Source organism: Helianthus annuus, chromosome 12 (genome assembly GCF_002127325.2).
Source record: "Helianthus annuus cultivar XRQ/B chromosome 12, HanXRQr2.0-SUNRISE, whole genome shotgun sequence".
Taxonomy (NCBI): Eukaryota; Viridiplantae; Streptophyta; class Magnoliopsida; order Asterales; family Asteraceae; genus Helianthus; species Helianthus annuus.
This window is the reverse complement of record NC_035444.2, coordinates 63,578,260-63,592,863: the sequence shown is the minus strand read 5'-3', so window position 1 is coordinate 63,592,863 and position 14,604 is coordinate 63,578,260. Positions and strand designations below refer to the sequence as shown.

General features: G+C 37.4%; 1 long non-coding RNA gene across 1 annotated transcript; it reads right to left on the bottom strand.

Moving 5' to 3' along the window:
- Nucleotides 1-703: 703 nt before the first annotated feature.
- On the bottom strand, nucleotides 704-2,459 carry LOC118484949. The gene is made up of 2 exons (XR_004875152.1): nucleotides 1,732-2,459; nucleotides 704-1,557 (listed from the first exon to the last, which is right to left on the bottom strand). It is a non-coding gene; the product is annotated as an uncharacterized LOC118484949 (long non-coding RNA).
- Nucleotides 2,460-14,604: the final 12,145 nt, after the last annotated feature.

The window sequence follows — 14,604 nt, the reverse complement described above, 5'->3', positions numbered from 1 at the left end:
AAATTCCCTTCTCAGTATCTGCTGCTGAGTATCCTGAGGGATTTGGTTGAAATGAGGTTCCCTTATTTTTACTTCTTAAAAACATTAACTATTAACTCTCTTTTATACCGGTTGTACAAACCATCAGACCCATTTTTTTTATAGTGTATTATAACGTATGTTTATTAGAAGCATACTATACTACAACGTATATATTATTTTACATACAATTAATTTTGTATATTAACACGATTTCTGGATTTAAGGTCGATTCAGGAATTTACCATAATCTATACCACCATTCATAAGGATAGATCATGGTATAGATCATGAAGTCTATGAATCAACTTGAAATAACATACATTTATTTATTTAAGGTGGATACATAATATTATTCAATTTCTTATGTAATTTACCATAAATTATGATTTTAGATTTAATATCCAAAATTTATACCCATGATCTATGAGTATTTTTACAAAATGAACGTGTATTAATATTTCCTAGTAAGGTTGATATACACATAGTAGTATATACACATAGTAGTATATACACACATATATATATATGTATATATATATTACGGTACATTCATTTATTTAAGAAGAGATCTCCCTCAAGGTGATACCTTAAGTTACTAATTGTATAAGAGTGTAGTATAATACATCTGCCGAGGTAGCCTATGGGTACGTCTAGTCATATTGGTTACTCATACGCTGAACTTAAAACATAAAAACCATAATATAAATATGAAGATTTATCTACACAGAATAACACATAAATTGTTATATTAATTTCCTAACACATAATTTAAAACTTAAGTGTCAGCAGAACACTTCTTTGGCTTGAACCAGTGGCATAGCTCTGATACCACCTTCTGTCACAACCCCCGACCCCTATCTCGGGAGCGGGCGGCCGTGATCCAGTTTCGGTGGTATCGAGTATTGTCTAATTTGGCAGCGGAATTTTTCATCAGGACCGTAGTTAGGAAATATTTTATCAGAGTAAAACCACCTTGTTTTCATAATATTAAACATATGGGATAAAACCCAAGTTTTGCAGTACATATATTTTTATAGGAATAAATCCTATTTTATTTAATAAAAACATCTATTTTATTTTAGGTAACTTTATTGCCACTTTTCCAAGTCTTCAGTGCTCTCCAGCTGGCTTCTATTGGCTTTACACTAAGTTACCTGAAACACGTGTTTAAAACATTTTATCAGCAGGAAATACTGGTGAGTGAATCCCAGTTTAATCAAGTTTAAATAAAAGTCACAGAGAACAGTATTGAGGGCGCATCCGCAATTACATTTGTTTCCAAGTTATATCAATTACCACCACACGGTACTGTCGTTCCGACTTATGGTCATGTTACTCCTTTACCAGGTGGTAACAAATTTTGTATACAAAACCCCAAATTTACCGACTGTAATTGTATTCTTACAAATACTCAATAACTGTTATTCGCATGGAAATTTAAGGTTTTGTAAAAACAGTTAACAAAAAGGTTTACAAAAAGTGGATCAACTCACATTGCTATTATAGGGCTTTCCTTTGTGATTCCCTGGTTATAGTCTAATTAAATAACAATGCACACGCGTTAGTATAATAACCTATTTTAACATTAGTAATACCCTCCCCGAGACGGCATTCCAACGACTACGTCGGGCAGAACCACGACAGTCGTTACGGAACCCTAGATCAATCGGGCAGAGTATCTAATACGTATCCAGGGGTTATGATACTTACAACGAGGCAGAGCTTCGCTAATTAGGGGTATAATACCCGTGTATTATAAGCCTACTATCAGAATTTGAGAGAAAGAAATCGTTGTGAGCGAATTCGAATGAAATCCGATGGCCCTCTTATATAGGTGTTGATTCTGGTTCCCACGCGGCCCGCGTACAATATGGACTGGGCTCACGCGGCCCGCGTTGACTCCGGTCAACTGCGTAGCTTAGCCTGGTCACCAGATAGACTCGACACGATATCGACACGTGTCAGCTCAGAGCTGCGCCACCCTTTGAAACACGCGCGGCCCGCGTAAACTAACGGTGTGGTCTTATGCGGCCCGCCTGGACTTAAGAAATCAAAGGAATCCGGTTACACCTTCATACGGCCCGCGTGTATGGTTGGGGTGGGTCTACGCGGCCCGCCTCAACTTACTATTTCTCGTTTTTAATTTATATATTGTATTTCGGGCTCGGTTTTCACATACGGGGTGTATTTTAGAAAGTGTGGGGGTGTCAGGGGTGTTTTAGGAGGGTTGTTATATTTTGGGTATAATTCCTGGGTTATTTAATAACATATATAGTGCACTCACATTAAGTATAATAACCCAATTCCACTTTATCCCTACGTCACGAGACAGAACCCCAACGAATTCAGGCAGAGCCTTGACATACGTTACGGGGCCCTACGTCAGTCGGACAGGGTATCAGTGATCAAGGGTTAAACACTTAAAACGGGGCAGGGCTAAAGAAGAGTGGGTGTAATTATATCACAGTGTAAGCGAGATAGAAATAAATGAACGAGCTGAACAACTTTGGAAGCTCAGAAGTGGTTCTATTTATAGTTGAATCCCAAAAATAGCTTGGAGGCTAAGTTACTGCATTTATTCTTTGTTATCCACGTACACATGTAAAATCTTAATTCAAAAGTATAGATTTTTCTATTAATTTGTTATTTTGAGTTGTATGCCATTTTGAATGGCCACGTACACTTATTTGTATGTGTATTGGTTTCATGTTTTGAATTTCATACAATTGTTAAAGATTCTAATTTATACTTATGCATATTTAGGATTCTATTTCTATTATTTTCTTTTATTATTTTATATATTATAATTAATTCAACTGTTTTACTTATTTGGTGCATATAACTTCTAAACTATGATGTTTTATAAATACGCTACTAGAATGAAAATAATTTTATCTACATTTTGAACCAAGTTTCATTAAAACATAGTAGGTTCAATTTAAATTATTAAATGGTTCCTAGGCTCGTTTAGGTACTTTATATTTCTAACAGTTAATCTACCCATGATGCATCTTTTTAATAACATAAGTTGTTATATATATAAATAAAAATTTTGGAAATGTTACATCCTCCCCACCTTGTTTTAAATCTCGTCCTCGAGATTCCCTTAAATATGGATGAATATTTAATTAATTTAGTTTCTAGGAATATTCTATTCTTCGTTTTGAATTTCACTTTACTTTGACCAGAACTATTCTCTATGCTTTGAGATTCTTACCTTTAATTTGTCTGATCTTTTAATGGATTTAAATTCTTCATTTACCTTTATAACTTTGAAGAGGTACAACTAAAGATTTATTAGTTAGGTATGTATTCCTGTCATTTCAAATAAATTTAAGGGTTCCGAATGGTAAATCTTAGTAATAGGAGAAAGAGTTCTTGTAAGTATATCTGGTCGTGGTTACTTTTATTTTCAAGAGCTCTTAATAAAGGTAAAACGATTCTCTATAAGTTTTTAGATGTTTTGTGTCTTAACACAACTTTTGGTTACAGGCTTCTTAATGCATTAATAATCGCAAAGGGAAATTTTATACTTTCCATGGCGTCCCAACTTATAGAGTTCCTGTCGTTCATCTTATCGCACGAACTACGAGACAGATGATCAAACGAAATAATGTTTGATATCGAAATTATAGACGTATACGAGAGATTCCTGATAATTAAATCTAGAATTATCATTGACACACCTGTTCGTGATTTACCCCTAATTATCAATCAATATGGTCTTTGGATTTCCTCATAGATATACCTATCTATATAATCATATGTTTCACATACTGTAATATACACACCATTCATCAGGTCAGTGTATTTAACAGATTCATATTTCCAAAAACAGGTTAGACATCAAATCATAGTACTATTTAGGGAATTCCATTAACATAACATATATCCATCTCACCCGGTCTCGCCGGAGAGGTACCCTCATCTCACCCGGACAAGCTGGAGTGTATACCACATCATACCCAGATTTGCCGGAGAGGTAGTTATCATTGTATTTCCCATAAATAGAATTTTCTCAAATAATGATTTCAGAAGTACATCATTTATCATAGCTTGTATCAAGGAACAAGGAAATTAGTATTCTCATGATGGATCATATTCTAGAACCGAGTAGTATCAATAAACAAGAAATAACAGTGGCCAGTTGTTATCGCTTATTTATCATACAGACACTGTTCTAATCATTATCCTCACGGGATACCAATAACCATCACACTTTATCTATGCAAGTAATCGGCTTATCTCAAAGCTTTATACTAAGGCATTTTCCTTAGGTTCAAGTCTAATTACTGTCCTGATTGTTACCAGTGAATATCAATATCGTAACTCGTTCATTTAAGCATAGATATTATTATGGTTGACGAGGGATGTCACAACTCATTTGGTCTTTTGTCATGGTCAAGTTCAAGTTAATAGCATGACGGTATTTAGCGGGTGGTTATTTGGGAATAATTCGCCTAAGAAACTAGCACATCATGCACGTCACATACCATACCCTTTATATATGTGAGGTTTTGAGCCACTTTTACATAATAGAATTACATATATATGTTTCTTTGTTTGAGTGGACCATTAGTCATGTATTGTAGAACTTGCATCTTTTGATACGTTTGAGACCATATACCGAATACAAGCACGAGAATGATTAAGGCATTAGGTAAACCTTTTTCTTTTACACCATTTGCTTACCTTTACCCAAATAAATCCCCTAGTCGCCCACTTTGAGCCTAAACCTTTCGTTTGACCACCCTATAGCCCATAACCGTAAACCTTTTTCTTTTAAACCCGTGTGATGGAAATTCGATTTTAGGATTATTTGTTTGTATAGTTGTGGTTTATATTTGCAAAAAAAAAAAAAAAAAAAAGCAGAAAAATTGTGAAAAAGAAGAAAAAAAATTGTTAAGAAAAACACAAAAATATGTGTTTATAGTTTGATTTAATAAAAGGCGAAAAATTGTTGCCTTCTAGTCGATGTTTGTAGATAATTGTGTTTAGCATAGTTATTTTGTAATAAAAAGTTGAGTTTTCATCACCTTAGCCACTTAAAAAAAAAAATATCCTATTCCATACCCTTAACCTAGCCTTGTTACAACCCTCCAAAGACCTTTTGACTTGTGCTTAGTATTCATGTTCGGTGGTGGAGAATGATTGAGTTGCAAGCCTATGCGGGTACGTGTTCTAATCGGTTTTGAGTGATTACCTAGAAAGTGCTAATTCATTAACTAATTAGCCAAATTTTATAAACCGAGTGGAGAGAACATTGTGAGGGATGTGCATGACTTGTTAGTTTTACGGGCGGGTTAATCTTGGATAACCATATTATACGTGATTATTCACTTTACCGTTAGATATTTTGTAAATTGTAAAAAGTTTTGAACCGGGCATGACAATAGACCTTAACCTTAGTCTCAGGAATGGGGAGTGTGTTTTTCGTTCGACCCACGTGAAAGTAAAAAACAGATTTGCTTGAGGGCAAGCAAAAGACAAGTGTGGGGATGTGATGGGTTGATAAAATTCCTTAGCTTAATGGTTTTAATTTCGGTTAATTACACGAAGTTACTTTCTAGAATACACTACTTTGATATGGTTTGTGTTTTGCAGGCATTGACGGGTTTAAGGTGCATTTTGGAGAATTACCGAAGCTTTGGGCGGATGCTAGAGAGAACATAATTGAAGAAAATGCAAAAAGAGGCAAAACTGAGCTGAACTCTGCGCCAGAAACAGTCCAAACTTCATTTTGGCTTATCCTGAGCTAGAAAATGAGTTTCGGGGCTTATAATATATGCATTTGGGGTAGCTCGACGAGACGAATCAAAATATAAGGTTTTTAAAGGCCAGAAATTATCGCATTATCTGATACACACTGGCTGATTGGTAAAAACGGGATTTTTTAGAGAAATAGTCAAAATTGGAAAAGGGGGAGTTACACTTTGTTATTCCTTCAACTCCCATTGATTGAAAAAAAGAAAACCACTTCATCTTCATCCATTCTCCACCATCCAAACCCTAACCCCTAACCCTCAACTCTCCTTCAAGACTCAAGATTGTGGTTCGGTGCTCGTATTCATCCTCCGGTGATCGTGCCTCTTCGACCATGAACGGCTAGCCTCTTCGGTTTCACCCCGGTGTAGATTATTGTAAGAATTCTAGGGTTTATGCATTCGTATTTGATTTGATTTTGTGACAAATTGTTTAGTATTTGAAACCTTCGATAATTGTCTTGCATTTGTTTCGAATTCGTAAATTGTCGAACGATGTTAAAAGTTATGACTTTGCGAAATGGTTATGTGCACTTATGCCTTATCGTAGGTTAGGATTTACATGTCCGAGGTAACGAAGTGCATTACGGTCCGTTGTCTATGACGTCGATAGCAATTGGCACCTAAGCTTCGTGATAGTAATCCGTTAATCACTATATGCAATTGAATCAAGTTAAAACATGTAGGAACCCTAGGTCTTGAAATAATCGAACCGGGTGTGGAACTTGTCTCTAATTTCTTGTTTTAGTCATTTAGTAATTTAGTTGCAATTTTAGTTAATTACAAGTGTTTTAGATAATACCAATTGTCGGGTCACTCCGATTTATTTTCCAACCCAATAAACTTATAAAAAAATTAGCAATCTTCATAATCACATAGTACATTTTTGTAAATAGTCTAACTAGTCGAACAGGTCGTGCAATACTAACCACAAGCTCTTCGTGGATTCGATACCCGACTTACCCTAGCTACCTAGGTTTAATTGGGTTTTTGACTGATCGGGACGACACGGTCACGTCAAAATGGCGCCGCTGCCGGGGAGCTAGTGCGCTTAGTATTTCATTGCTTGTTCGATTTTAGTTTAGTTTTTTTTTTCTCTTGTATTTTTTTTTGTGATTTTACTTTGGGTGGTCGAGCTTGTTTGTGCAGGTACATGTTTTGCAGGTACCATCTTTCAATATGAATTGGGTAGATGATGATCCATGTGAGTGTTGTGGAAGCGGGGAGCACTATTTAGAGGATTGCTCTGTTTTCTACGAAAAAGTTCAAGCTAACAAGGAACGGGAAGACTACCTCAGCGGATTGTTTGATTATAGGAGCGCGGATCATAAAGATTTCAATGGTCCATCCTCACATTATCCATACACTAGACCACCTCTACCACCAAAGCAAGAAAGCGGATGTCCTTGTTGTGGAAAAATTCATATACATGAAGATTGTCCAGTGTTTTGGAAAGATCCGGTGTTTTGGAAAGGAAAAATAAAGTCTGGTTACAAGCCACCACCACATTATCAAGAATACTACTATGAACCCAAATCACCATATTTCTCAAGTTACCGGGAGGAGGAGTATGATGATTATTATAATGAATACCCTCAACCGGTATACGAGAACCCACAAGATTCGATGCATTCTAAGCTTGATGCTCTCATGGACATGATGAAAGAATATCACCAGGATATCAAAGATATGAAGAAAGCGAATGAAGTGAGAGATAAAGCTCATGAAGCATTGGTGGTGCAAGTGGGTCAATTAGCGGAGGAATTAGCCCAACTTAAACGAGACCAAGAGGTTTGGGCCAATGGTACAATAGTAGATGGTGATGTGGTGGAAGAGGTTATCGATCTTCCCGAGCAAAAAAATGAATGTTTGAACCGAGCGGAAGACATCCCACCGCGAGACGAATCGGATCCCAAAGATGCCCACGTTCATATCCATCCTTATCCCATATTTATCACCCCAACCAACAAAGTTGGGGATGCGGGTTCGGGTATAAGGATTCGAAGGGTGGCGTTGCAAGACATAGGCCAGTTTAGTAAGAAGCGACCCCAAAGTTGTACAATATGCATGCCGAGCAAAATAAAAAGAGAATGGATCCGGCATGCCAAATACCGAGCGTATGTTGGAAACTCGGTAGGCAAATGTGCACTTCGACCACCATGAGAGGTAAATCAGGTATAATTGTTGTAGAGTTTGTATTATTATTTGTTTTATTTTTTTTAGTAGTTAAATGAACGTTGTGGGTGTGTTCCCTATATAACCCTCACGAGACCTCTCGTCCTCCCAAGCTATTGGGGGGTTTAAAAGGGCTTGTTGCATAAGCTAAATGCAACCGTGATTCCTACGAAAGTGAGTTAGGCTTGTTATTGTTGTAAATTATTTTTCCACATAAATCAAAGTAAATTAATGTATGACTTGATAATATTTTCATAAAAGTGGTAGAACTAGGTAGCTAATAAATTTTAATGGTTGTGAGAAGCATGCTTCTACACAAGGGTTAAGATTTGTAGGTACATTATGTTTGTGAGACGACCGCTTTGTTGAAGAGATGAAGAGCACACGAGGAATGAGCTCTAAAAATCAGGTGCATACGTTCCCTTTTTACTTTTGATTTTTTAGTTAGCAAATAAGTGGATTGTAAATTGTATATTATTTTTCCGGGGTGAAATTTTGGGGAAGTTAGTCGTGTCACATCCCTTGTGCGTTTTTAAAAAAACTCTAGTTCTTACACATTGAGGACAATGTTTACCTCAAGTGTGGGGATGGGGGAGTAGTAAAAGTTTTTCGATTTTTGACCCGTTCATCTAAACACTACACATTGAGGACAATGTTTACCTCAAGTGTGGGGATGGGGGAAAATTTTCAAAAAATTTTCAAAATGTCTTTGTTTGAAGCAATCTAAAAAGCACAAGTAACTAAGTTAACGAGGGATGTCACAACTCATTTGGTCTTTTGTCATGGTCAAGTTCAAGTTAATAGCATGACGGTATTTAGCGGGTGGTTATTTGGGAATAATTCGCCTAAGAAACTAGCACATCATGCACGTCACATACCATACCCTTTATATATGTGAGGTTTTGAGCCACTTTTACATAATAGAATTACATATATATGTTTCTTTGTTTGAGTGGACCATTAGTCATGTATTGTAGAACTTGCATCTTTTGATACGTTTGAGACCATATACCGAATACAAGCACGAGAATGATTAAGGCATTAGGTAAACCTTTTTCTTTTACACCATTTGCTTACCTTTACCCAAATAAATCCCCTAGTCGCCCACTTTGAGCCTAAACCTTTCGTTTGACCACCCTATAGCCCATAACCGTAAACCTTTTTCTTTTAAACCCGTGTGATGGAAATTCGATTTTAGGATTATTTGTTTGTATAGTTGTGGTTTATATTTGCAAAAAAAAAAAAAAAAAAAAAAGCAGAAAAATTGTGAAAAAGAAGAAAAAAAATTGTTAAGAAAAACACAAAAATATGTGTTTATAGTTTGATTTAATAAAAGGCGAAAAATTGTTGCCTTCTAGTCGATGTTTGTAGATAATTGTGTTTAGCATAGTTATTTTGTAATAAAAAGTTGAGTTTTCATCACCTTAGCCACTTAAAAAAAAAATATCCTATTCCATACCCTTAACCTAGCCTTGTTACAACCCTCCAAAGACCTTTTGACTTGTGCTTAGTATTCATGTTCGGTGGTGGAGAATGATTGAGTTGCAAGCCTATGCGGGTACGTGTTCTAATCGGTTTTGAGTGATTACCTAGAAAGTGCTAATTCATTAACTAATTAGCCAAATTTTATAAACCGAGTGGAGAGAACATTGTGAGGGATGTGCATGACTTGTTAGTTTTACGGGCGGGTTAATCTTGGATAACCATATTATACGTGATTATTCACTTTACCGTTAGATATTTTGTAAATTGTAAAAAGTTTTGAACCGGGCATGACAATAGACCTTAACCTTAGTCTCAGGAATGGGGAGTGTGTTTTTCGTTCGACCCACGTGAAAGTAAAAAACAGATTTGCTTGAGGGCAAGCAAAAGACAAGTGTGGGGATGTGATGGGTTGATAAAATTCCTTAGCTTAATGGTTTTAATTTCGGTTAATTACACGAAGTTACTTTCTAGAATACACTACTTTGATATGGTTTGTGTTTTGCAGGCATTGACGGGTTTAAGGTGCATTTTGGAGAATTACCGAAGCTTTGGGCGGATGCTAGAGAGAACATAATTGAAGAAAATGCAAAAAGAGGCAAAACTGAGCTGAACTCTGCGCCAGAAACAGTCCAAACTTCATTTTGGCTTATCCTGAGCTAGAAAATGAGTTTCGGGGCTTATAATATATGCATTTGGGGTAGCTCGACGAGACGAATCAAAATATAAGGTTTTTAAAGGCCAGAAATTATCGCATTATCTGATACACACTGGCTGATTGGTAAAAACGGGATTTTTTAGAGAAATAGTCAAAATTGGAAAAGGGGGAGTTACACTTTGTTATTCCTTCAACTCCCATTGATTGAAAAAAAGAAAACCACTTCATCTTCATCCATTCTCCACCATCCAAACCCTAACCCCTAACCCTCAACTCTCCTTCAAGACTCAAGATTGTGGTTCGGTGCTCGTATTCATCCTCCGGTGATCGTGCCTCTTCGACCATGAACGGCTAGCCTCTTCGGTTTCACCCCGGTGTAGATTATTGTAAGAATTCTAGGGTTTATGCATTCGTATTTGATTTGATTTTGTGACAAATTGTTTAGTATTTGAAACCTTCGATAATTGTCTTGCATTTGTTTCGAATTCGTAAATTGTCGAACGATGTTAAAAGTTATGACTTTGCGAAATGGTTATGTGCACTTATGCCTTATCGTAGGTTAGGATTTACATGTCCGAGGTAACGAAGTGCATTACGGTCCGTTGTCTATGACGTCGATAGCAATTGGCACCTAAGCTTCGTGATAGTAATCCGTTAATCACTATATGCAATTGAATCAAGTTAAAACATGTAGGAACCCTAGGTCTTGAAATAATCGAACCGGGTGTGGAACTTGTCTCTAATTTCTTGTTTTAGTCATTTAGTAATTTAGTTGCAATTTTAGTTAATTACAAGTGTTTTAGATAATACCAATTGTCGGGTCACTCCGATTTATTTTCCAACCCAATAAACTTATAAAAAAATTAGCAATCTTCATAATCACATAGTACATTTTTGTAAATAGTCTAACTAGTCGAACAGGTCGTGCAATACTAACCACAAGCTCTTCGTGGATTCGATACCCGACTTACCCTAGCTACCTAGGTTTAATTGGGTTTTTGACTGATCGGGACGACACGGTCACGTCATTGGGGGTTCCTTTACGTAGTTTTAATATGCACAACAAATGTGAATCATGTGAAAAAGGAAAAATCAAACGAAAGCCTCATAAACCGAAAACAGTTAACTCAATCCAAAAACCACTTGAATTGCTTCACATGGATCTTTTCGGCCCGATCCATGTTGCTAGCATTGGTGGTATGTCTTATTGCTTAGTTGTCACTGACGATTTCTCACGTTACTCATGGGTATTTTTCTTAAAAACAAAGGATCAAACCGCTGGTATTTTAAGAGATTTATTCAAACAACTTGAGAAAAATTATTCACTTCCTATTAAGAAAATCCGAAGTGACAACGGCACTGAGTTTAAGAATCAGTATATGGATGAGTTATGTCGAGAAATGGGAATAATTCATAAGTTCAGCGCTCCATATGTTCCTCAACAGAACGGAGTTGCAGAACGGAAGAATCGTACCCTAATTGAGGCGGCCCGCACTATGCTTTCTGAATCAAAATTGCCAATTTTCTTCTGGGCCAAGGCGGTGAACACTGCATGTTATGTGTTAAATCATGTGCTTACTGTCAAAAGAGAAGATAAAACTTGTTATGAATTACTTGAAAACAGGAAACCGAACTTATCCGGTTTTCAGCCTTTTGGGATTAAGTGTGTTATCAAACGCACCAAAGATACTCCGAAAATGGGGGAAATTGGTGAAATTGGGTTCTTTTTGGGTTATGCCAATGGAACTCCAAACAAACGCGTTTATAACATCAAGAAGCGAATAGTGGAGATCGTGTTTGACATAACTCCTTTGAGTTTTGATCCTCCACCGTCCGAATTCGGTCCCAAAAGCGGATATGATTATGATAAATTGTTTGATTCGTTTGATCTTCCTGATGTTTCAGAAGAAGATTCGGAGGTTGTATACACACATCTTGTGAACCAAGATGAAGTGGATGCGAGCTGGAGAGCAAGTATTCCTACTAATGTGTCTTCGAATGTTCCAGTCGCTGATTCTTCGATCGTAAATGATGTTGTTGCTGAGCAGATCCCCAATGCAGCGGCTCAAACTACAAGTGGTGATCTATACGTTGACTTTTCAGCATATCCAAATGCTAATGCGTCTTCTGGTAATGATCAAGCTTCTTCTAGTAATGCAAATGCTGAGGGGGAGATTCAATCAAATTTGGGAAACAACCTTCAAGCTCCGGCAATCCCAGTTCCAAGAACAAATATTCATCATCCTGTTGATGATATTATTGGGAATCCAAATGCGGGAGTGCAAACGCGAAGGAGTATTTCAGAGATGCAATGTTTGTTCTCTGCTATCAAGAAAGAGGAAATCTACAATCTTAGCCTGCATGAATGTTTTATCTCTCAGGTAGAGCCGAAGAACTATCAAATGGATCTGAAGGATAATTCTTGGTGTGAGGCGATGCAAGAAGAGTTAGCTCAGTTCGACAAGTTAAAGGTGTGGAATTTGGTCGATCTTCCAAAAGGCCAACATGCAATCAACACGAAATGGGTTTTCAAGTGCAAGAAAGACGATAAGGGTGTCGTTGTCAGAAACAAAGCACGGTTGGTTGTTCAAGGCTTCAATCAGGAGGAAGGTATTGATTATACAGAAGTTTATGCACCAGTGGCAAGACTGGAAGCTATTCGTTTGTTTCTAGCCTTTACTACACACATGCGTATCAAAGTCTATCAGTTGGATGTGAAAAGCGCCTTCCTTTACGGGAAATTGCATGAAACTGTGTATGTGTCCCAACCACCGGGTTTCGAAGCTCCAGGGTTAGACAACAAGGTCTATTTGTTGGACAAGGCTCTCTATGGTCTCCATCAGGCTCCTCGAGCATGGTACGAGACGTTGTCGAAGCATCTTTTGGAGCATGGGTTCTCGCGTGGTGCAATCGACTCCACACTGTTCATTTTGAAGAAAGGGGGAGATTTTCTGATCGTGCAAATTTACGTTGATGACATAATTTTTGGTTCTTCAAATGAAGAGTTGTGTCGTGAGTTTGAGATGGTGATGAAGTCAAAGTTTGAAATGAGCGCGATGGGCGAGTTATCATTCTTTCTAGGTCTTCAAGTGAGTCAAGAAAAAACCGGGACGTACGTGCATCAGACAAAATATGTCCACGAGATTCTCAAAAGATTTGGATTGGAAGATAGCTTACCCTATGACACGCCTCTACCAACAAATCTCAAGCTTTCACCCGATGATGAGAAAGATCCTGAAGTGGATCCGACTCTATATCGAGCAATGATAGGTTCATTGATGTATCTTACTGCCTCACGACCAGATATTATGTTCTCTGTTTGTTTGTGTGCTAGGTACCAATCAACTCCGAAGGAGTCGCACTTGAAAGCTGTCAAGCGTATTTTCAGATATCTGAAAGGAACGCCTAAGTTTGGATTGTGGTATCCAGCTGAAGGTGGTCTGGATTTGATGGCGTATGCTGACGCAGATTTCGGAGGGTGCCGGATGAACAGAAAGTCAACCTCTGGTGGCGCACAACTTCTTGGAAATCGTCTTGTCTCTTGGCAATGCAAAAAGCAAGTTGCCGTTTCTCTATCCACGTGCGAGGCCGAGTACATTGCTGCTTCAAGCTGTTGTGCTCAGGTTTTGTGGATTCAGCAGCAAATGAGGGACTACGGTTTGAATTTTACTCGAACTCCTATCCTTGTTGATAATAACTCTGCCATTTCCATAACAAACAATCCGGTAAATCACTCACGCACTAAGCACATAGATGTTAGGCATCACTTTATTCGCGACTGTGCTGAGAAGGGGTTGATAGAAGTGGTTAGGGTAGACACCTTGGATAATCTTGCCGACCTGTTTACGAAAACATTCGATCGGGCTAGATTTGAAAATCTGGTCCGAATGATTGGCATGATCAACCCAGAGTAAAATGCTTTCCAAACTCGCATAGAAACTTTATTTTATTTTATTTTTTTCTGTATAGTTCTTACCGCTTTCGAAAATTTGAAAAACTCCAAAAATATTTTACTTAGTTGTAGGATAAATTTTCAGAAAAATACAAAAACATTTGAAAAATCTGAAATGAAGTCGTGTTGAGATATAAGGGAAATGATAGTACATCGGTTAGTCGTATCTGGTGCAGGACTATGGCTATATATATATATATGAGATTAACTGTTAAATGTGTCAGCTTCATTATACGTTGCATCGGTAGGTTTTACGCGTAAATAAGAACCTGTTTTTGGTATATAAACATAATGAACTGCGTAGCTCGTGTGGCGCATCTCTCGGATATATGGTCTTGGTACCGTAGTTTCGTTTGATAGATTGCCGAGGTTCTGAGATACGTGGTCTTTATGCTGTTTATCATCTGGGTATCATGGTTGCTTCTTTTACCGAAAAATAACGGGGACGCAAGTCTAGATCTTCCATGATACCATACATACGTGTAAATATCTTCAAAACATGATGCAACTGACCCAAATAAGTGATAAACAATCACATGTCCCTCAAAATCTTG